Raw genomic sequence first — 22978 nt, forward strand, 5'->3', positions numbered from 1 at the left:
TTGATATTTTATAAATTAAAGAGAACTTAGAAGTCATTTAGTCCTCATTTTCTTACTGTGGGAACTGCATTCAAGCCCATGCCCTCCAGTTGGGCCTGGCACCTCAACCACTAACCTCCATTAGTACTCATAGCCACAAACATACAGTGATTCCTTGATATGGGTCTGAGCGTTGGTGTGGGTGATTTTGCCGACAAATACCATATGGGCCCTTGCTCTGTCTTGGGAACCTATTAAATCAGAATCTCTAGGAGTGGAACCCCAAACTGGTACTTTACAGGCTCCTAAGAATGATTAAAATATGCATCTACTTCTGAGAGCTGCTGACTAGTGTAACTTGCCCAAAAATTGCTTTAAGAAGTATGGATGTCAATGCCATAAAGAGTTGTGCTTGGGTACTACCCTCAGTTTTTCTGGTTGATGTCATGTAGACAACCATGACCATTTATCCCTGCTCTGAAATGCTCCTTGGTACCTCTGTAAAGACCATCTTGACTGGGAAGGACCATCATTGATTCAATTTGGTATTTTCCATGATTTTTAAAAATATATTTATTATCTATGTCAAGATGTAGGTAAGAGCACATCCAAAAAATATTTCTTCCTCTCCATAAATTTGATGTCTTTATTTTTGGTTTAGGGATATGTGTCTTAGAAAGTTTGATTTTTTTACATTGGTGTCATGTATGCTATATACATTTGGCTTAAAAGATGGGTTTTAGGAATCCTGAGGCACACTGACTCTTCTGCTCTTTTACCCTTTGTCATCTTGTGAGTTTGTTCAAATGATGACACTTTTTCCCCTGATTTAGTGGGATTATTGCTCAGATATGTGTTCAAGTGAAGTGTTCCAGGGAACCTATTTAGGCATTTCCAGGTTTTCTTCCATGAATTATATCTGAATTAACTCTGAGTAACATATGATTGTATTTTTATACCTCGGTTTTGGACTCCTTTCACTTTAGATGTGCATTCCAAACACGACCATTGGTGTTGAATTCATAATGCAAAGTTGTTTGGAAATCGTGGCATGTCAGTTTGTTCACACCAAATAGACTTGTTGGGAGGTGAGCCGTACTTGGAAATTGCTCCCAGAGAAACCAATCATCATCAAGTTTTATTACATGTGCATGGTGTAAAGTGCTTCAAAATCTATAATAGCAACAAAAAACCTGGTATCAGTCGATGGATACAAAAGCATATATAATATATAAGTGTCTATCTGCAAACAGCCTTGTGCTGAGCACTTGGATTGTGACCTGATACTGACATTTATATTTATAAGCTGTATTGTATATTGGGGTGATTGCTATAACAAGCTAGTTAAACAGGAGCAGAAAATTGTCCCAGAGCTTCTAATATAAGGCAAACAGCCTATGTCTACATGTATGACTATGGACTCATTTTCTAAGTGATTAAGTAAAAAATGATCAGCTAGACCAGCGGTTCTCAACTCTGGCTGCATATTAGGATCACCTAGGGAGATTTGAAAAAAAAATAATGACACCCGACCTCGCACAGATTCTGACTTAATTGGTCTGGAGTGGGGCCCAGGTGTCAGTAATTTTTAAGCCCCTCCAGGTGATTCTAACGTGCAACCAAAGTTGAGAATTCCCGGACTTGACTATATGCCTTGTGAGGATAGACCAGTGCCTAACACATAGCAGTTCAATAAATATTTGTTTCATGCAAAGTTACCAGCAGTAGAGTTGATAGAATGCTAAATATTTAGATTCAGTTTTTCAGGCATTCAAATAGCAACATTTGCTGAATGTTTCAATCATCGGAGAGCTGTGGCTGTTTACAAAGAATGTGATCTCACAAAAGCCCTCACTCATTAGGAGGGTTTCTTAACTAACGGCCCATAATGCCTGTGTCTGGCCTAAGATACAAGTGTCAACAAAAATGCACAGGTCCTGACCTCAAGGCCCTGACCTCAAGGTAATCTGCAAAAACTCTACTAATTTCCTATGTTCTCCTTTCTGTGTGGTCTCCTTCCTGCTCTTAACTCCCTTAAGAAATATGGACAAATACTACCGTCAGGTGGGTCTGCTTTTTCTTTTCATTATAATATGAAGAGAAAGATGAAAATATGTTGAATAAACAGAGCAAGAGACCCCTGTAGAAGTTTCAAGATCGTTTCCAAGTCTGTTAGTGCAGTCAAGTCTGGGTTAAACCCATGCTGTACTTCCTACTTTGAGATGTAGTTTACTCTTAATTGCATCTCAAACTTTTCCAAACAGAAACATTTCAAGCTAGTTTCCATCTCTTTGTCATATCTTCGATGACTTTAGAGTCTTAAGCCAAACGCCAGGGTGATGACTCCAATTTAAATATGTAAATTTAAGAAATGTAATGCCAGTGCCGTTTCTTTTTAGTGTAGATTGGCTCCAAACACTGGCGTAGCTGGGATTCAATAATTACTTTGGCCTTCAGTAAATCTAGTTGGCTAGTGAATCAGGTAACATTTAACTAATTGATTGTATTTTCTTTTTATTAATTCCATGTTTGCAATTGAGTTATGTATGAAGCAGTAAAAATATCCCGCTATTCTTTGAAAATGGTGTTATATTTTATCACACAGTGTCTTAGGCATGCTAATGTTTAAGGAGATGACGTGAGGATTAAACTGCAGCTTTCGTTTATGAACAACATACCTCTCCACAGTAGTGGACACAACATACATGTCGTGAAAATGACAGCTGATCTATTAAGTGTGGGGCTGATGTCTTGTGTAAAAGATTTCTGTGTCACTGCTGGGAGACGTGCGTGTGCATTATTCATCTCTGCTCAGGCACTACATTCAAATCCTTTCCAAGTGTTCCCTTTTGAAGCACTTTCATGCTGAATTGCTATCTCTGAATTTGTACCGTACATTTAACACCCAATTTGACTTTTCACAGAATCACAGTAGCCAAGTAGGGTAGAAACCAAGGGTCAAAGAGAGCTTAATCTGAAAATCCCAGCTTTATGTAGATACAGTTGGTATAAGAGGACTCCGGTGAGGAAGTGCTCTTCGAAAATGAAAGCTCTACAAATGTTAGGTGGGATTATTGTACTCAAGTATGCTTGGTATGAAAACCCCCTCCGTTTTGCTGATTAGTAGACTTTCACTAATTACCTATCAAGAAAAAGAAAAAAAAAAAAAGAACTTTCAATTCTGTTTTAGTAGTCTCACCTGAGGAATTTAACCAGTTAGGCTTTTTTTTTTAACACTCAGGAGATTAATTCAGTTTATATCTAAAAGAGGAAAAAACCTTTTTCTTCAAAGGCTGACTAGTGTAGAAAGGACTATAATTAATGCAGTAAGTGATATTCTGGAAATTGCGTTTGAATAGAGGGCCTCTCCCCCCAGTCATTCACCCCAAGGGCATTCTAACAGTTGAAACTCAGGGAGAGAATTCTGTTAGTTTTACCTTGTGTGTCTTAAAACAGAACACTTGGTGGCAGTCCTCCTTAAGCACCAAATTTCCTTGATTTAGCTCTTTCTTGGGGGAAACAAAAGAGTTTCCCTCAAGCTTTTCTTGGGCTCCTGACAGATTCTTTTCTCCTTTATGTGGTAACTGAATTACTAAGACATTTCCTCCAGTGAGGAAACAGCAGTTGTGGGACTCTAGCCTTATGATTGCTTTTTCATTTGAGACTCAGCTTGCTTAGGAAGGAATTGTTTTCTTGGGGTTTCAAGACACACCTCCATTCTTTGTATTATCACTGATTTAATTGCTCTCTCTGCCTTCTCCCTTCTTCCTTCTCTCTTTTTTCAAGCAGCTCTTTCAGCAAGTGTGACTTGGATTTAGGCTTGTCCTGTTGTCCTTTTCTTTTTTTTTTTTAAAGATTTTTTATTTATTTGAGAGAGAGAGAATGAGAGACAGAGAGCATGAGAGGGAGGAGGGTCAGAGGGAGAAGCAGACTCCCTGCTGAGCAGGGAGCCCGATGCGGGACTCGATCCCGGGACTCCAGGATCATGACCTGAGCCGAAGGCAGTCGCTTAACCAACTGAGCCACCCAGGCACCCCCCTGTTGTCCTTTTCAATAGCATCTACCAGCCTCTTGACCACACAACACATCTTGTATCCAGAAGGTATTCTTGGGTGGAAATAATGTTGGTCTTCTTCACAATATCATAGTTTGCATAAACTGTGGTTCTGTGTGTTCCTAGAACTGTATGGCTGTCGCTCTCAGAAATTTCCTTATGGAACAATGGCTCCTAAATTATACTGCAAAGTTTTCTCTAAAGATCATGAAAGGATCTTTATGCATGTGTTATTTTTGACCAAATGAACAAAACCCATCATTTTTCTATAATTCATGTCCTTTCCTTTCATTGCAATTAAGTAGTATTCCCGTGGGACTTTTTTCTCTTTAACCACCCACATCTGCACTATGTGGGGAGGAAAAATAATTTTTCCTGTACTCTTTTAGGTTCTTGGCTGAGATACCCCTGTGCTAAAAGACAGATTAACAGGAGAAAAACAAGCAGAAGGTTAATAACATGTTTACTTCCTGTATGTGTGGGAGGTACCCAGGAAAACTGAGTTACTCCCAGAAATGGTCCAAGCCAACACCTTAAAAATTATCTCTAGCTAAAGAGAAAAGATGTTGGGGGGTGGTGAGGAGCCAGTTATGGGAAGCTATCAGGAAAAGCACAGTAAACAAGGGTAAGGTTGTTACACAGTTCTAAGTCATTGCCTTCTCCACTGATTTAGAAGATACAGAATCATCTTTCTCTTCTTGGTACAGAGAGGGAGACACCCTTACAAATGGAGATTTTCCTTACAAATCTAAAAGTCTTTTATAAAAGGCTAAACTCTACTCAGTTTTCAGAGCTTTTCCTATGTCAGCTGTTTCTTAAAAATAATCAGCCTAAAATAGTCTTTATGGCAAAGAGGCATATTTTGGGGTGGTATAGTCTGCTTCCTTTCAATTGGTCAAATCATCTTTGCCTTCTTTTTTTTTAAAGGCTTATTTATTTATTTGAAAGAAAGCCAGAGAGCACATGCGCGAGCTTTGGGGGGCAAAAGGAGAGGGAGAGAGAAACTCAAGCAGACTCCATGCCGAGTGCAGAGCCTGACCCAGGGCTTGATCTCACAATCCTGAGCTCAAACCTGAGCCAAAACCAAGAGTTGGTCGCTTTAATATCTTCTGATATGTTTTGTACAGTGCTTGGACATGAGAGCCAAGATGATATTCTGTATGACAAAGTTCAGTCTCTGTTAGCTAAGGTTGCTGTGAGGTTTCTGTATATTCACTTCATCCAGTAGCACATCCCCCCCCCAACAGTGACAGAAATATCTCCAGATATTGTCAAATGTCTCCACAGTGGGGTGAAATGGGGACAAAATTACCCCAGTTGAGAAGTCCTGGGTTAGAATATCTGGCGCCTGGCCTTTCATTAAAAAGGTACAATCAGTTATGAATATAAACTGTATATATAGTGCCAGTTATACTATGTGTTTGTATCACCCTCATGACCTTCAATATACTTCCTATATTTGGAGAGTTAAAAATAGCCTCATCTGTTTTCTATGATTGTGACATGATTATCCAAGTAATTTATAATATCCTTTCCTAAGTCCCATTTTCAAGCGTTTTCTCTTACAAAGCAATAATCTATAATATACCACAAACAGTTCATCTGTGTCATTTCTGCATTGGTCTCTGATCTGTGTGTTATGCTGACTTGCCATTATTTTTAAAGCAGTGATGCTAAAACTATTTTGGATAAATACTTTCATTGCTTTGTAACTTTGCTGGAAAGATTAAAGACACTTTATTTTAATATTTTTGGGGGATTTCTTTTTTACGAAGGATTTTTAGCCTGCACTGCTTTTTAAGATACCATGTTCTGGTGATTTATTTTTTAAGTTTACCCTTTCAGCATAACTGCTGCTATAAGCCTGAGATGCATCATACATTTTCAGGACCTGTCGGCTCACTAGAATTTCCATTTTTCCCCAAAAATTCCTAGGAATTTTATACAGACAGATTTCCTATTTAAAGATAACTTTGATTTTGTATAAACCTCACTGTGCCATTTAAGTAATAAATATTTGTGCATGAACTGGTTTAACTTTCTGCTGAGAACTGCTAAAAGCCTTTTAATAGAAAACAATAGGGAATGTCAAATATTGAATCACGATCTCACTGAAGCAATTTTTCTTAGAAAGACTTTCATCACACAGAAGTTTTATCCTTGCTCAAATTTTGCCAGAAATTATGTCTGGTTAAAATCTATTGTGATGCTTTGTGCAGCTTGTTTACCCATGTTTTTATGAATTAAAAGCATGCTTTTAATATGCTGCTACATTTTAACTTAATTTTTATCTATAGATATATATATTTTTTTTAAGATTTTATTTATTTATTTGACAGAGACACAGCGAGAGAGGGAACACAAGCAGAAGGAGTGGGAGAGGGAGAAGCAGGCTTCCCAAGGAGCAGGGATCCCGACGTGGGGCTCGATTCCAGGACCCTGGGAGCATGACCTGAGCCGAAGGCAGACGCTTAACACTGAGCCATCCAGGCGCCCCTATAGATATAGTTAGAGACAAAATGAGATTATGACTTCATTTTAGGCTAGGCATTCACTAGGAGATGTGGTATAATAGCCACATGCATGTTTAACAGTATATGACTGGTTGCTTTGAAGCAAATAATCTAGAATTCCCCCAGATGAGCTACTTATTTTCACTCTGTCTTCTTTCCAGTCTTTGCCCTCTAACCCAGGCCAGCTGCCTCACAACAGAGACCATGTGAAAGGAATGTGGACTTGGCAGAGTTGTCACCACTATAGAAAATTAGCAGTAGATATAAACTACTAGGTTTATTTATTTATTTTGGTATTTTTCAACTACAATATGCTCTCTGTGCATCCTCACTAGGCCTTAATTTTTTTTTAAAGATTTTTATTTATTTGACAGACAAAGACACAGCGAGAGAGGAAACACAAGCCAGGGGAGTGGGAGAGGGAGAAGCAGGCTTCCCGCTGAGCAGGGAGCCCAATATGGGGCCCGATCCCAGGACCCTGGGATCATGACCTGAGCCGAAGGCAGACGTTTAACCACTGAGCCACCCAGGCGCCCTGACTAGGCCTTAATTTTTATAACTCCTATAGATCTATTTAGAACAGCTGAGAAGGGGAAATAAAAGGAAAACCAAACAATAACTCAGATTACCCATTCTGGCCTCATGTAAACACAGTCTTCATGTGGGAAATGTGAAAAGTCTCTTTCCACAGCTAACCACCATTTTAGACATTTCCTTATCTTCCTTTCTCCCTCCCTCTTTGCCTTCCTTCCATTTCTTAATAGAAACGTTTAGCTGGTGATGGTCTTCATTACTCTTGCTACAAACATGTGTTCAATGCTGAAATAACAGTCTCAGTAAGCTGAAAAAATAAGAATGTTGCCCATGTTGGACCATAGAGGAGGTGGGTCCTAAGCCACCTAAAAGATATAAGTTGTAGATAGATTGCCTTTTATATTCCCTCATTGCATACTTCTACCCTGATTTAGTGCCTCACATAGGGAAGGTACTTAATTTTATTTTTTTCTTTGATCAGGGTATCCTTACAGCCGAAGTAAAAACTGATCCTGTTTTCTTCTACTTTTAGTTTCTTTGATGATCGTAGTTATTTCCTTTTCCCAGAAGGGGGACAGAAGATGCTTTATATAGCATTACTGTATGATATCTTAAATATGCTCAATTCCAGGTACTTAAAGTATTAGAATTTATCCTTTGTTGCATGGAAGTTATTTTTCTTAATAAATATATTGGTTAATTCATTTACTGCCTACAGATTCATTGAGCACTAAATATTTACCATATTCTGTGCTAGGTTCTGAAGATATAAGTAGATGTCATTCCTGTCTTCAGGAACTAACAATCTGGTTGATGAGAAGAGGACACAAATAACCATGGTTCTGGTGGAAAAAGGGCTATAATGTAGATATGTACAGTGTGCTGTGGCAAATAGAGGACGTTAATTTCATTAATGGAGACCGAGTGGGCTATAGAGGGAGATGGTAACAATTGAGCTGGTCTTAAAAATTGATGGGAGTTTACCAGTTTAAGAAGTAAGAGTGTATGCTGAGGGCAGGGTGCAGTGGTATCCATTCCAAGCTACTAGAAGAGCATGAGCTAATGCATGGAAGCATATGACTTATTTGACATGTATATCATGTGTTCTGGGGTGGCTGGAGCATAACTTGCTTCGGGACAACTTAAAGTATGTAATACTAGAAAGATAGAACCTTGAATGCCAGTTATGAATTTACACTTTATTTTGTAGGCGGAGAGAGCCATTAAAGTGTCTTTTTAAGTTTTTTTTAAGATTTTATTTATTTGTCAGAGAGAGAGAGGGAGAGAGCACAAGCAGGGGGAGCGGCAGGCAGAGGGAGAGGGAGAAGCAGGCTCCCCACTGAGCAGGGAGCCCAATGTGGGGCTCCATCCCAGGACCCTGGGATCATGACGTGAGCCGAAGGCAGGTGCTTAACCAACTGAGCCACCCAAGTGCCCCTTTAAAGTGTTTTAAGCTGGATTCTGACATGATCTAGTTTCCATTTTGTGGAGAGAATTTTGGTAACAATATTGAGGGTGAATTAGAGGGAGAGGATATAGGATCTGAAGGAACCAGTTAGGACTTTACTACAATTATCCAGGTGTGAGAGATGAGTGCCAGAATTAGGACAGGGCAGTGTAAAGGAAAAGGAAGAAATATTTTGCGGGTATAATAGACAGAACTTAGTAACCAATTGTATATGGGGCATAAGGAGCAATAGAGAAGAATGACTGCAAGTCTTCAGCTACCACCTAGGGGAATGCCAGAGAAGGAGGGGCAGATTTGACTAGGAAAAGTGATGTGGGATGTATCTGTTATAAGATTACTGTAGAACACTAGGCATTCTGAACTATGAAACTGGAGTTCAAGAGAGAATTCAGAGCCAGAGACATAGATTTGAGCATCATCAGTATATATGGGAAAGTTAAAACCATGATCTGTGAAATTGCTCAGTGTGAGCATGTAGAATGAAAATAGGGAAGAGGACATAACTCAGGGGGAAGACTGGTTTTAAGAAGCTGGTAGAGAAAGAGAAGCAAAGGGACCAAGTAATTGGGCTAGAGATGTAGTAGTTAGACTAGAGGAGAACTAGCGTATAGGGCTTGTTGAGGAACTCAAAGACAAGAATGAAAACAGAAAGGATGAGAAGAGAGCGATTAAAAAACAGGGAAAGACTGAGAGAGAATTTGAGAGATGGAGAGAGATTGAGAAAGTAATTGCATGTTGGAGAGAGAGCAAGAGAATAAACAAGAGAGAAAAAGATTGAAAAAGAGTGAATGAGAGAGACAGATACTTAAGAGTTAGAGATAAATTTTGAGAGGGGAAAATAATAGAGCAGAATTTCAGAAGAGACAGTATAAAGGAGATGGAGGTTAAAAGCACAAATGTGGGAAGATTATTAGAAAATGAGGAGGACATTTCTTCCTTTGGTGCAGATGAGAAAGGAGTAAGAATAGATGAAAATGTATTTGGAAGGAGTAGGTAAAGCAAGTTGAGAGTTCAGACCCTGATGACTTTTGACTTCTCTAAGAATAAGGGAAAATGCCCTCCATGAGCAAGAGAGTGAGTTGGCCTGAGTGAAGTAGGGCAGAGTAAAAGCATCAGTGCTAGATTTTTAAGGACCAACTGCTGTAAAACAAACAAACAAAAACCTTCACGGATCTGTAGTGGAACCAATCAGCAAGAAGATGTAGGTTTTCTCTTGCTCTCAGCTGTTAGCAGGAAGGGAGAAAAAAAACGAATGAGGGCTGGATGCAGGGTTGTAAATCAGCGCTTCAGATGCGGTAGCAGGTGGGGTGTAGGGGATCTGTGATCACTGATGAGGGTCAGGTAGGCAGGTGAGGCTAGTCACGAAGGGGCTGATGGACTGGGAACTTGGACACAATGTGACTGGAGGTTTCATTGAGGTTAAAGAACAGATTTAGTGGGAGTGAAGGAGTATATTTTAAGTCTAATTATAAGGTTAGAGTCTTGCAGATTTAAATAGTCTATTCTGGCTCAACTAATTTTTATAACTAAAAGTAATGTTGAGTAAAACATGAAAAGAATCTTTAAACTCCCATGAAGCATGTGCCTGTGATTAGAGCTGTGAAAGCTCATAGGAGTAAGATCAAAAAAACTGAAGCTGGAAATTAAATGCTCTGTGTTTGTGTGTGTGTGTGTGCGCGCACACATGTGCGTGCACGCCCGCCCATGTGTCTGTGTGTTTGTGTGTGTGTGTGTATGATCTAAGACATGAAGATACATGAGTTGTTTGACATGTGTGCTGGAGCATAAGTTGCATTGGGACAAATTAAAGTGTATAATACTAGAAAGATATACACACACATTTATACACATTGTTATATATATATTAATATTATTCTATATAATATACATCTTATATATCTACATATATTTTTTCTTTCATCCTATTTGAAACAAGAAAAGCTGAAAAAAATTGATGAATCTCTGTTTAAGCAAAAGGGGAAGGATTGCACCCGAGAGGAGCTAATGGAAATTATTAGGGTCTATGGTAAGATTCTTGGTAGGTGGGCTTAGAATTCAAAGTGACTTTAATATATTGAAGAAATGATTAGAAATCAGCCAAATTCAATGAGCACATGTTGTGAAGTAACATGGGAGGCAAAAAAAAAAAAAAAAAAGAAAGAAAGAAAAAAGAAAAAACATGGGTGAGGAAGGCCTGGCCTGCTAACCATAAACCCTTTAACTTTTTTGTATGCCCCACTAAATATGTGTTGCATTACCTTAAAAGATGACTAAGTTTTCCCTGTGAATAGGAAAAAACTGCCAATTAATTCTACCCTTCACTCTATGTCCTAATTCTATCTCTCTCTACCAAAATTCTCTCCACAAAATGGGAACCGATCATGCCAGAATCCTGCTTAAAACACTTTTAATGGCTCTTTGCCTATAAAATAAAGCCTAAAATCCCCTATCCAGTTGGTCCCTACTTATGGTTGGTTCTACATCAGAAATATCTTCTTGAGTTGATCTTTATACCTCTGTGCTGACATACTGACCTTGTGTTTGCACAAAATTCACACAGATTGCCTAGTAAATTTTGCTGATCATTTATGCCAATTAAAAGGTAACACACTGGGTATAAAAGCTCTTTCTGAAAAGGGACAATGTTCTAGTTAGTTCTGCTATCATAATGTCCCTAATCAATATGTTTTCTATGATTAAGAAAGTTAGGAAGCAACTTGTAAAGACTTAACTTGGTCTTATGCCAGTGAACTCAAGCTGGATCAAACCAAACTTGAGTTCTCAGCTCTAAGAGGACATTTGTTCTAACTGTGTTTTCAGCTTGATTTCCCTCAGTTGAAGTGAAATGGATGAAGAATTTTAATTTGTCTTTTTTGCATTCAAACATAAAAAGTCATTGGGTGTTAGTTGAAAATTTATGAAGTGACAGTCTTGTTAATAAAGATAAATGAGATGGCTTATTTTATTAATATTAATGTTGCACATAATGTAGCTTTGCTAAGTAAATATAGGGTTATAATTTGCAAAATTTGCAAACTAAGAATCTATAGCAATTGTAGAGCTTAAGACCAAATTGTAATTTTCAGGTGCATTTCAGTTGTTGCTAAATTTTAAAAAATTGAAGAGTCACTTGGATTTGTTTGAAATATTTGGAATAAAATCTTAAAAAAAAAAAATTTTTTAAAAAGGGGGCACCTGGGTGGCTCAGTCGTTAAAGCGTCTGCCTTCGGCTCAGGTCATGATCCCAGGGTCCTGGGATAGAGCCCCACATCGGGCTCCCTGCTCCGCGGGAAGCCTGCTTCTCCCTCTCCTACTCCCCCTGCTTGTGTTCCCTCTCTCTCTGTCTCTCTCTCTGTCGAATGGATAAATAAAATCTTAAAAAAAAAAAATATTTGAAATATTTGGGAGGCAACCTGGTTATAGCCTTCATGATTTCCAGTATTTGCAATGTTGTCTCCATCATCATATAACAATGAGGACTAATGCAAAGCATAAAGTGACCTGGTAATTGAGAAGCAGAATCTTCCATGGTCTACATGGTGAATCCCATCACTATAAACTCCATGGGGGAGCCATGTGGTCTGGCTGCAGTGAAATGCATGTAGTCTCAAAGAAGCAATCAGGCCCACTTTTCCTCTGGGCGATGGGGATTAAATTAATAGTTGGAGGAGGGATGGAAAAAGGGAAAGGAGAAGGCCTTAGACATGTCTTTATTTCATTCATTCATTCATTATTTATGAGTACCTATTATGTGCTAGGTTCTATGCTAGGTACTGTGAATAAGGCAGATAAAGTCCTTGGTCCTATGGATATTTATCACTTTACTTCTCAGATGTGGTACTCATGTGCTCCTGGGGTGTTGTAAGTTGTTTGGAGAATTTGGCTGAGTCTTTCAGGTCCAAGTCCTAACTTAGTAAAAATGATTAAAACGATGTTGAAGTAGAGAGAAGGGAGGGGAACTGTAGCTAAACAGGGCTGATGTGGAGAGTTCAGTTCTCTCCTCACCTCTTTCCCTCTTGACTGCCTGTCTCACTTTCACAACGGATTAGCAAATGGGATGTGTTCTATAGGCAGTACAAGACTCCATTTCGGGTTTTTCATGATCACTTTGGAAAGTGACAGGAATTAGAAGGCCACTGTTGGCAGCACAGGAGGTAGGGGTGACATTTATTCTGAACCATTTTTTTCTCTTTAGCTTTATGGTGTAACTATGATTTCAAGTGTCACTGTATTACTCAGTGTTTAAATTTCATAATATCAGAATAAGTATTAAAGTATAAGAGAGGAACAATGTAAAAATTGAGTTACATCTTTAGATTTACTAGAAGGTTGGTGTTCCTAATGTATACTTATAAATGACTCAGGATCACTGACATTGCTAATGAATTGGACCAAATGTTATCATCAGAATGATCCTCAGACCTTGTGTACATTTGAATTTAGTAATACACCATTCTGTACTTCATAGGGAACAAAAACATTTCAAAACCAATCTGTTTGGGGGAATTTAGTTACTGCTTGCTTTCTTAAATAAAATGATTTGCATTATGACTCAAAATTACTCTGTGTCAGTGAGACATCAGAAATATCTATGAAAAATAAAAATCTAGAAATTATCCAAACGTTTTTAAAACATCCAGCTGTTTATTTTCATGGTCTAGGAAAATTAACCTCTAGATTGACTATTTCTCCCAATATCCAGAAATAATATTTTAAATAATGTAAAGGGAGAAGAAGTAAATGCTATGTTAGTCTCTTTCCCAAGAAGAATTGTGGCTTTTTTTCTAATTTTTTTCTTCATGGGATCATCATGGTATTGGAAAAATTCTTGTTTCACAATCTAAACTTATGTGCCTATGCTTTGTGTAGGGAATAGTTAAATTTCTCTTTGACAGAATTCCTAGTTTTTTAATACCCCATTGTTAGTATGTAGGTCTTTTGGTGATAGGTACTTTAAAGGAAAGTTACAAAGGGTTGCAATACTTTTACCTAGCAGCTAACATTAGTTTCCATGGCTGAAGACATGTAAGCTATTGTCAGTCTTGACAGTATAGAAATAAGATCAGCTTTGCTCAAGAAAGTTTTCATTTGGGTTAATAATATTAGAGTAAAATCCCAGCTGAGTCTACATCAGGAAATCTTTTATGCTCTGATATCATTACACATTCAAGAATAACAACCGTTCCTTTAAATAAAATTAAAGGGATTCAATTTGAGGCTGAATAAAAAAATATATTGGAAAACGGTGTATAGTGGAGATACATACTCTTGCTCTGTTAAGAACCCATTTATCTCTGACTCTGAGACTAATCATATTATTAATAGTCATACACACTCTGGGCAACTTGAGAAACAATCAGTTTCTTCAGTTCCAGAAGGACTCTCTGAGATATCTTCTCTTGCCTGAAAAACCCTCAGTTTTACTCCATCTCTTTGTGAGATTATTAAGTATTTCTCTACATTTTTTGCTTTTGCATGTGTATCTACCCCATGATGATGTTTCATACTTGAATTGTCTTTATTGTTCATATTCTTTTATCTCATTTTTTCTCCTTGGTGGAACCTGTCAAGTATTACTGATCAACAGATGTTCCCTTGGTGAGCCAGTTCAAGGTCCTACATTTTATTTCCAAAGAATCTTGCATACCGCTGATCTGGTGAATCCAAACCCCCCACTGCTCTTTCCTTTGGATAAGTTTGTTCATGACTGTATAAGCAGCATACACCTATACCAGTATACTTAAGATCAGTTGTATTTTCAGGTGGCAGTTCAGATCCATGTTAGAAAGACCTGAAGCTGTATGGTTATAGCCATACTAGAATGAGATGTCTAATAATGTGGATGTCAGACTCTAGAATCGCAGTCCAGATTTGATGTCCATGCCAAGCGAAAGAGGCTATGTTGTACAGCAGTGGGGTTTTACAGCTTTTTTTCTTAAAGAAGTACAACCATCTTTTTAAGTAAAATCCTATGTAGAACCTCAGTACCTATAATTAAGAAAATGGAGCTGCCCAGATTAGAGAGAGGACTGAGGCCCAGTCTCCCATCTTCTCTGCTTTTTGCTTGGCCTCCTCGTCATCCTATACCATGACCCTCAAAGAATCTCTTTGGAGACCTAAAGCTCAGAGGAATGAGACTGAAAACCACTAGGGTAACAATAAAGTGTTTTTCTTAAATCATTGGTCATTGACTTTGGAATGTTCTTTTTAAAATTTTTTACATTCCGAAATTGGAGTGTTGGCTATTTCGTAAAGTCGTATCAGTTCACATAAAAATAATTAGTCCTACCATCCAGCTGGAATCAGGAAGAATTAAAAACCTGCCCATCTTTACCATCTTATCAAAAGGTTAAGTAAACATAAAAATTAATGAAGTTTCAAGTAATTTGAAAGCTAGTTTCCACACCCGGCCCCCCATATCGACTGCACTAACAAGAGGGGAACTAATATTTGTTGAGCATCTACTACCTGCCAAGTGCCCTGTCATGTGTATTATATTCTCTTTCCCACAACAACCCTGGGAGATAGAAATTATTCCTATTTTATAACCAATGAAAATTTGGCTCATAGAGATTTAAAAAACTAAGGTCACAGGTCACACAGCTAGGAAGTGGAGAACCTGGATTTTGAACCGTAATCTGGCTGGCTTAAATGCTCATTCCCTTTCCCCAATATTAGGCTACCTTCCCAATAATACAATGAGGGGAAGCAAGAAGATCATGAAAAGTAAATGCAAGAAAGTTCTGAAAATCTGTGTAGAGATGCCTTTGACCACAAGTGCAGTCTTTTTCATTTACTACCCATGTATTACTGTGTTTGTGCCTCTTCTGTTTATTTGTAATATATTTAGTATATTCTTCCTTCTAAACCCATCTTCTCCCATGCCTCTCTCCTCCTTTCTCCTTTCCCTTCTCTCTTCACTGCCACCTTTATAGTTGCAGTCTTTTTTTTTTAACTAAGAGGTTTTAAAATTTATTTTATTTTTTAAACATTTATTTATTTATTAGAGAGGCGGGGGAGAGGAGCGGAGGGTGATGGAGAGGGGAGAAGCAGACTCCCCGCTGAGCATGGAGCCTGATGGGGGGCTCAGTGTAGGGTTCAGCATGGAGCTCGAGATCATGACCCGAGCTGAAACCGAAAGTTGGCCACTTAACTGAGCCACCCAGGCACCCCTACAGTTGCACAGTCTTAAGGGGGCTGGATCCTCCTCTTTTCTAGTCAAGGTTCTTTTGGTTGCAAAAAAAGGAAACTCACTTATGATAAAGTGGGAAGGTTATCAAAAGAATATAGAGATCTCACAGAATGCAATGGCAAGCTATGGCTATTATATTAAAACTTAAGTGACTCTTTCCACCTCTCTGTGAGTGCATACTTTTTCTTATGTCTGCTTCTTTCTCATGGCTTCTCTCTGAGCATCTACTTTCTTCCCACACACCTCTGCTTCCCTTAATTGACTTCCTATTTTCAGTCTTCTTGAGCATTGCTCAATATGGATGTCCAGGCCCTAACTCTGCATGAGCTTTCAGGCGTAGTACCTGGATCTTTCATCTACATCTCTAGGCCTAAATTTCTGATGATATATGATTGGCTTGGCCCAACTCAAGATAGAAACCTTTTTGTATTAGGTGTTCTACTCTGGTCCAGTTGGCTGAATTGGTATGGCAGGGCACAGGTTCAAATATGGTTCCTTCAGTAGAGGCTATAGGTAGGGTCTGAACTCCAAGACATGTCAAGTATCCTTTCCTTTACACTGGACTTTGCTTCCAAGTGTACTTTCCTCCCTGTACCCTAATTACTCTAGACTAGGAGAGGAGGGACCCCTGTGACTAGCAAGATGTTCTTCTACAAAGGAGGTCAGATTGTTCAATTTAGGACTTACAGTGGGAAATATGTTCAACTCAATAAGGCCTGGGCATCCCATAGTGTAGCAGAAGGCTCAGAAACCTTTGTAGGAAAATAAATGGAAAAAAATTTTTCTTGGGTGTTTTTGCATGGAGTCAATCCTTACAAAACTACTTTTCAAATTAGAATGAACAGCATGAGAAGCCTTTACCATTGGACACAGTTGCTTTAGACATGGGTGAAAGAGATGAGTGTAATCCACTTTGTCTAAAGTTTTCTTACTTGGGTAAAGAGTAGGCAACATGTTTCTATGAATAAGATGTATTGGATGCTTTGTTTGTGATGGGTTTGTCCATACTTGAAAGAGAAGTATCTGTGATGCTGCTGCCATTTAATTCCTGATAATATATTACAAAATCATTCAAAGAACATTCTCAAATTACAAGGCAGCCCTTTTATACTGTGTGTGTGTGTGTGTGTGTGTGTGTTGAGGATGGAGATTTGCAGTGTGAGCTGGGAGTAATGCTTGTGTTATAGGCTAATGAGGTTATATCAAACTTTGGCTCTAGGAGTTACAATCTGAGTAGATGGTAAGAGTCCTGAGATACAAAGACTTGGTTAAGATAATTCTAGAGTGTGTGAGTCTAGCCTTGATGTATCATGTTGTGAGGTTGCAACTCTAACTGTCCAAAAAGCCTAAAAAGGTTTTTTTTTTTCTTTTTTGATACTCCTTAGGCATCTTTCATTATGAAAATTTAACCATGGAAGTGTTAAAATGCAAAGTTCAACTGAGTAAATTTTAAAGATCTTATTGGCTTTATTCAGTGGTTCATGGATTGGGCAGCATCCCATCTAGCAGATAGAAAGGAGCTCTGAGAAAATGTACAAAATGAAAGACATATATAAAATAGGCAGCAGGGAGCAGGACAAGGAAGTTATACCAGCAGAAAGTGGATTGGTTGTGGCAGGGATCTATCAGGTAGATTACCTGACTAGTGCTGACCTGGTAATTCCAGATTGACTGGTTTAAGATTCCATTCCTGAGAGAGGCTGAAGCTGTGCTTAGGTATTAAGTCTCTGTTTGGTGATGTGGGGCTTAGCATGAGTGACTCCACTTTGAGCCTCTTGTCTCTCTTTTAACAGATGTAAAGAAGATGGTTATAATCAATAAGTTCTCAAACCCGGAAACATATCACTTTCAGAGTTGAGGGTTTTTCCTGAAAATGCTTTGCTTCTAGATAACCCCCTTGCCTTCCCCACAGTGTCAGCTAGTTTAATGGTGCCTAAAATGCACTAGCCACTCTGTGGTTGTTCAAGATTTTCTACCTCAGGACCTTCCTATATATGATGATTACCCTAAACTTCATGGATGATGACTTCACACTTCAGGGAGGCCCTCCCCAACCATCCCAACCATCCCAACCAACTATCTAAAACAGACCTCCTCATCCCCCCTCTTCTCTCACTTTATACTCTATTTTCTACATTTTACTTATCACAATCTGCAATTATTTTATTTAATTGTTTTATGCTTTATTGAATGTCTTCCCCACCAGATTGCAAACTCTGAGAGGGTGAGGATCATATATATGTCAGTCACCATTGGTATCCCCAGTGCTTTCTACAGTGCCTAGCACATAAAAGGTGCTCAATAAGTATTTGAGGGATAGATGAATGAAGAAAGCATTAGAACACTATCATCCATGATTACAAATGATCCACCTAAGCCACTGTTTCATTTTAGAAAACATTTAGGAAACCTATTGTCACAGTGGTTGTGTCTCTTATGTTCAGTTGGTTAGCGTTAGTGTTATCCACGGAGAACGGGATGAGGGATTTGAGCAAATCCTACTACATGGAAAGTCCCCATACATAACTTTCAAAAACAATATTTATCAAAGTTTAATATACATATAGAAAAGCACCCTTATTATAAGTGTGCAGACTGATGAGTTTTTCATACACTGAACATACACATGTAGCCAGCATGCAGATCAAGAACCAAAATATCTTTGATAACCTGGAAGCTCCCCTCATGCCTGCTTCCAGTCACTATTCCTTCAAGATTAACTACCATCTTGCCTTCTAACAGTATACATTAGTTTTACCCATTGTTACTTTATATAAATGGAATCATAGTTTGGACTCTTTTCAATATTATGTTTGTGAGGTTCATTCATCAGCTGTACTGTTGCATGTCTATACTTAATGTTTTTAAACAAGTGGAAATGAATCCCAAGACACCCTGAGAGGTCAAGGTAAAGGGAGAGGAAGTTAGTCATTTAGAATGAAGACTGGAGATTTATATGCTGAAGCGAGCCATGTTCTATTACATTCATTTTGCCTTCTTTGCTTCCTCTAGCCTTGCTTCCCAAATCTTAAACATGTAGCTTACAAATATCTGCCCTTGGGAAAAGTACTTACTGATCCACTGAAAATCCATCTCTGCTACTGCAAAATAAAAAATAAAAATAAAAATAAAAATAAAAAATCTTTTGAGCTCATGCTCTCTCTCGGAGGTGTGTCAGTAATATCATTTCTTTATATGAGGGGCAGCATTTAATTATTGATTCTTAATGCATATGTCCTGAAGGTGTTTATGAGTTTAGGGACATTGTTCTCTACATCTCAGTGCAGGAGGTTATAAGAAGACCTACAGAAGGAGGGGTGATGGAAAACCTGATTAAGTTTCTGGACTTTACACAGAGACAGATAAAAATAGGATACTCTGTGTGATTTAAAATTGGCAAGGACAGGCCTTCAGTATGAGGAGATTTCTTTGAGTTATTAATCATGAATTACATGTTTTTGTGACAGTGAAAGGTAGAAGCTTTAATTAAACACACCTTAATAAACTTCCCTTAGAAAATCTCTTTTTAAAAATAAATGTGGCATCAGATAATCTATGGAAGATGTAGAGTAACTCTTCTAGAGTCCTATATAATGAGGAAGCACTCCCTGACAGAGAAGGTTGCCAAGCACTTGCACAAATTACTAAGGAAGGCTGGGGAATCGATGGCCATCTGTTCAGCATGGTTCTCATGCAAGTGTGCCTGGAGCCAGGGGGCTGGTTGACATGATCTTAGAAGGAAAAGACCTTTGGTTTTTCATTTGATAATTATCAGGGTTCTCCAGGCCTAAAAAATCCCTTAAAACCTAAGGGATGAAGTAAGTGTTTGGTTCATGCAGTGTGTCTGTCTCTCTCTCAAGCATTTTCAGATTTAATGCCAGAGACGACTTGGAGGCAAAAGACACCGTTTATATTACTCCTTCCACTCTTAGTACCGCACATTAAAAAAAAGAAAAAAAATATTGTGCAATATTGTGCTGTCGCTTGGGTAAAGAGCTATTATTTACTGTTCCTCCATTTTAAAATGTTGTTACTGCTTTTTAAAGTGGTCAAAATGACACTTTTAAAACCCACAGTTTTGTGTGACCTGCATATTGAACCAGCCCAGACACCACTTGAAAGGTCTTTGCAGGCCGCTATGGCTCCATACACAATAATAATCAATACCACTTAGACTACTTTCTGGGTGCATACAAGGTGCCAGGAACTGGTTGGCACTTTTCATATATTATCTCATTTAATTTCTCAATGATCCGGCAGGGTAGGTATCATTATCACTCCACCTATAAATGAGGGAAGTATTTTTTGGCCAAGTCCAAGAACTAGCCCTCAGTCACATAGCTAGTTTTTTTCAAGCACTGAATTACGCACTCCCATCTGTCTGACTGCAAGGCCCACATTTCTTTTCTATATTATGCTTTCCTAATACTTTGAGAACCTGACCTATTTAAAATGAGACTGAAACACAACTTCTGATTTGGATATATTTTCAGGTTCAACTGATTTGTTTCCTAGTCATTTTTGACATATTGGTGAGATTGGGTTTTAGAATCAGATAGTCCTACATTTAACCCTGCCTTTTCCTCTTGTCACTTATGTGACCTGTAGCATGTGACCCTTCAGGTTCCTCTTCTGTGAAGTAGATCAAATAATAGAATCAACCTCATAAAACTGTTTTAAGGATTGAAGGATATGATGCAAGTGAAAGCATACATCAAAATAATAAAGAGCACATAGTAAATATTTAAGAAATATTAGTAACAAAGATGCTAGGAATGGTTTTTGAACTCCTGGGACCTTGACAGTCTCTCTTGTCCTGTTCCATATTTAACTTGGTTGCCTCCTTCAGAAGCCTTTCCTATTTCATCAGGGCCAGAAAATGTTTCCTACCATTCAGAGTTTCGGTTTACCAATTAAATGGAGGCTGTCAACAAAAGAATCTTGGTTTTCAAACTTAGGTTTTTTTAGCAGCCTGACTTCCCATCCTTAAGGTCCAAAGAATAACCACAAGAATATAAACTAGCTTCAATCAGATGAATCATATGTGTCCTAGAATCTCAAATCTTTAAAATATTGTAACAGCAGAATTCTTGTCTGTTTACCTAGCCTTGTGGCTATCCTATATGCCAAACCAAAGATTGGGTCACATGGTCTTACAGAGATTTTTTTTTTTTTCCAGATTTATAATCTGATTTATAGGATAAGATCTATGGAGGCCTTTACTTATACATTAAATTATATGCATTATACACAAAATTAAATGCATTTACTTATACATTTTATGAATCACTTTTATGGAGAAGAATATAGGAATTCCAGAGTTGAACTCTCCCAAAGATCAGGGACATGTGCCACTCCACATCCTTCTTTTAAGTAAAAGCCTATCAGCAGTGTTTTTTAATATCCTTGAAAAGCACCTAGGTAGAAGGTAATTAACATCTATTGCAATGTTAATAACTTCATTCCAGAATTTTCGTCGGTTTCTGTTGTATAGCTTCACTGTAAAGCTCTTATTAATGCAATGATAAACTTACAGAAATACATGCTTTATTTAATTTTTGGTGTCAGTAAAAGTGATGCATATTCAGAGGGGGGGAAAGTTAATTAGCCCCAGGGTTTGATAGACATCATTTAGTAGTTGTCCAGTTAATCTAAAATCCTGCATATAACCAATTACTATTGTAATGAGAACTTTAATTTTTAAACTTCCTATCCAATTTCTTTCAATCATTGCTGCAAAACATTTGAAAGCCAACAATGCAGAAGTTGCTTTATATAGGCCTGTGTTAGAAATGGTCAGATCCCCAGAGAGCTAAAATACAGTTCGCAGATGTGGAATGATCTTCTTTTCACTCTGAGCATTATATAATTTAGACTTTGAAAAAAAAAAAGTTGTACAAAGGAAGAAACCAAGCAACTTTTAGTGATAAAAACACTGTGCAACCATGTTCATAGAATATCTACCCAAGGCCATTTTTTCTCCTGATCTTTTGAAAGAAACTGTACTATCTGAACTGAATCTCAATAAAGCATGTTGAAAGCACTGGGTGTAAGATTTCTTGTTGAATTTTTCAGGTCTCTGTGTGGCTTTTGCTATTCAGGGCCTTTTCTGCTTCTTTTCTCCTCTCCACTTTCCTCTTCTACCTCTTCTTAAAGAGATTGCCCTATAAGCTAAGGGTGATTCATTTCTACTAGTGGTGAAAGGCATTTTCATCCACTACTCTGAGGTTGTATTAATCTGCTAGGCCTTCATAAATTTCATTGTGAAGGGATTTAATTTGTTTCCATTATGAGAACTTTTCAGTACATTCAGTTATCATAATCAAAAAGCACTTAACTGCATGTGTGCTATGCCAAGAGAATTACAGTGACACATTTTCTGCCCTCTGAGTGTTCAAGTTTAAGAGTAAGTGCCAGGTTTTGTGGATCACTATGCAGAAGGACAAGATGATGCACAATCTTGGTGAGCAAACTTGGGCTCAGGTTGTCAGGCCAAACCACAGGATCTGTGTCACAACTGGGAATTTCAGGGGAACTGGGAAGTGAGATGAGAAGTCTGGCCATGATAGGGACATAAATAGCAGCCTGGGTAGTTTGTGTAGATTGGAGAACTGCATCCAGAGGATCAAGCACAGCAAGAGGGTGCAGGCAGAAGTGGAGTCCAAGCATATGAGCAAGTTGGTCAGGATTCCTGTCAGGCAAGAAGAAACAGATGATAGAGTTTTAGCCCAGATTCAAAACAGATAGGCATGTCCACTTAGTAACACAGCCATGTGGGAATCTGTTTTCCTTCCCTTGCCAAGGTTTTAAACATTTCTGATGTATTTGGTTGAGGAATACTGGTTTGGGCTGCTTCCTCAGGTGAGGCAGGCTGCTACAGACGATGGGTATGGCAATACAGACTGGGATCCTGGAGTGGGCTCTTGTAATTTTACCTTTGTGACTATATTAACGTGAATAAACATTCATTTGAAGGTCAAATGATATCTGGTGTCTCAGGGTTGCAGTGTATCTGGACTTCTTAAGAGTCTGTCTTTCTTGGCAGTGAAATACACAATATAGGCTGACTCCCATCAAAGCAGCTTTTAACATTTAGAACTGAGGAAACCAATTGACATCTGAATAGAACTTTTTTTCCCCTTCTCTCTCTTAGTCCGTAAGGGCAATAGACTTCCCAGAAAGAGATCATATATTGTAGTAAATTCCAGGTGATCAGTCAATCTGTTCAGTGGCAAGTA

The sequence above is a fragment of the Neomonachus schauinslandi genome, chromosome X (assembly GCF_002201575.2).
Source record: "Neomonachus schauinslandi chromosome X, ASM220157v2, whole genome shotgun sequence".
Classification (NCBI taxonomy): domain Eukaryota; kingdom Metazoa; phylum Chordata; class Mammalia; order Carnivora; family Phocidae; genus Neomonachus; species Neomonachus schauinslandi.